The 2240-nt window shown below is 42.8% G+C and overlaps 1 long non-coding RNA gene across 1 annotated transcript; it reads right to left on the bottom strand.

Annotated features, from left to right (window-relative positions):
* Nucleotides 1-280: 280 nt before the first annotated feature.
* Nucleotides 281-1478, bottom strand: LOC127750949 (uncharacterized). The gene is made up of 4 exons (XR_008011911.1): nt 1166-1478; nt 880-1037; nt 625-717; nt 281-455 (listed from the first exon to the last, which is right to left on the bottom strand). It is a non-coding gene; the product is annotated as an uncharacterized LOC127750949 (long non-coding RNA).
* Nucleotides 1479-2240: the final 762 nt, after the last annotated feature.

Raw genomic sequence — 2240 nt, 5'->3', positions numbered from 1 at the left:
GAGTCAAACGGACAAAAGTTTCGCCCAAAGGACTCTACTTTCACGAGTTACCCCTTAGGAGACCATAAAAAAAATGTTGCCAGGATTTGTACCAGGCGTTTCGTTGTCCAGGAGTGACCCCTAAGATACCCTGAAATTTGTAGACCTCTAGCTCATCTCCTTCCTCTTACACGGACGAAGGACAGACAGACAGACAGACACGAGAGCGGTTGCATAAGCCCGCTTTAATGCTTTTTAAAGAGCAGAAGGGCGGGCTAAAAAGTGAGAGCAGCACACAAACCTTTCAGTGAGTGAATGGGCACAATCTCAGCAATTTCCACTTAAAAGGGTTCATCCACTAGATACTGCTTCTTGTCTATCTCAAGTTTCATGGCCATTGTTCCCTTGTTTCTGAACTCTCTCTCATCAACCTCAGCACTGCCGTTAACAATCATACGTCCCGATGTGATGGCCAACTAAAAACAAAGAAAACATACATTAGGCTCTTTACAGTTAAATGAACTTCAAAGAAATGACGCTTAAAATCGGACATTAACTCATATCACACACTTATTAGCCAAGCACAACAAGAATCGTGTTTGGCAAATAAGATTCCTCTGTACACAGGTTTTAGCAAACACTCACCAATAGAGTTCAAGGTCTGTCCAACTCCTCGTATCCACATCCACTGCAGCTCAACGACATCAGAACAGCAAATCGAATGCAACTAAACTCCACCTGCCCAAAACCACAAATAGTCAGAACACCGAAACACAAAGAAGTCAGCTAGATTCCACAACAGAAACATCGAGGGGGGAAAACACAAGCAAGAAAACGTCTGAAAACTCTGCAAAGCATTGAATAAAACAGAAGCATCAAGGGGTACCAAGCACCACTAACCTGATTCATATTTCACGTTTACTTGGTCTTTCCTGATTGCGATAGACATCTGACTCAGAACTACATTCAAGTGCATTAGAAATGCAAACAAATCCCCTTGATTGGTCGCTTTCAGTTCCCTCTTTTTAGGCTCATCAATTTAGCAATTCACAACGACCCTGTAATAGTAAGAGCACAGATTAATTTTAAATTTTAAACAACAACTTGTCTATTAACCACACTAATTTTATCAACATAATGAGCAAGTGGCAATAGGCCGCCCTAACATACAGCTTACACTACTCACCCGCAGAGCTTCATGGATGTGCCTTCCTCATTGTCGTATTCCACTACACCACAGCGACAGCAGGCAAGTCAATTAAAAAGCGCAGTTGGGCTATTACCCTTCACCTGCCCAACACAAACAAGACAGTTATATTCTAAGGACGAAACTTGGGCTAAGAAACACATAGCTCCTAAGGCAAGAGACACATGGCTCCTAAGAAAACTCAAAACTGATTAGCAGAGTCAAACATTATATGCACTCTTTCATCAGAGATTAAAATTTTGCACAAATAATCAAGAATTTTTTTACGCAGCCACCGGGCACTCGCAATCTGCTATAAGAATTAATTGGCTGAGCGATAGCGAAGCCTATTACTCCAGTGATGATCAAAAAGTTTCGCGTCTGTCTGTCTGTGTGTGTGTGTGTGTCTGTGTGTTTGTCTGTGCGCACGATAATTCGAGAACAAATAGGGCTAGCGACCTGGGATTTTCAGGGTCGTTTTGTGTCATAAAAAGACAGATCAAGTACGAAGAAGAGCATTCTAGCTCAAAAATTGGATTTTTAAAAAATCAAAAACCACAGGTCCCCAAACTGATGTTTTTTAAAAATATTTTTTTAATGTTTTCTAAGGGGTAACTCACCAAAGTAGAGCTTCTGGGCGAAAATTTCGTCCGTTTGGCTCTCTCATTAACCGTTTAGGCGCCACATGGAGTTTTTAACGAAAATAAGCGAAAAAATGTACAACCCTGCATGTATAGTCGAAGTGACGGGAAGTTGACGGGCCGGAGGCCCGTATCTTTGTGTTTATATGTGCGATACCCGACTCGGGTGTCAGCGCCGCAGGCCTAGGTAGATGTATGCCAGGCGCGTCGCAGCGCAACAGTGTTGCGTGAGATATCGCGAAGCCTGCTACGCGAGACGTGGTCTGGCGTACATCTACGTAGTAATTATAACTTTAACAAATCGTGAGTTGCAAGTAAAACAGAGAAATCTGAAAGGGGGTTATGTCAGCTCAGCACTAACTATGGTTCTCAGTAGTGAGGGGTTAGATACTCTAACATGACGCCACACAGAAACTTGGCAAGGCGCCCGCAAG

This window comes from Frankliniella occidentalis, unplaced genomic scaffold, assembly GCF_000697945.3.
Source record: "Frankliniella occidentalis isolate FOCC.00 unplaced genomic scaffold, Focc_3.1 Scaffold293, whole genome shotgun sequence".
In the NCBI taxonomy this organism is placed as follows: Eukaryota; Metazoa; Arthropoda; class Insecta; order Thysanoptera; family Thripidae; genus Frankliniella; species Frankliniella occidentalis.
This window is presented reverse-complemented; position numbering and strand designations above follow the sequence as displayed.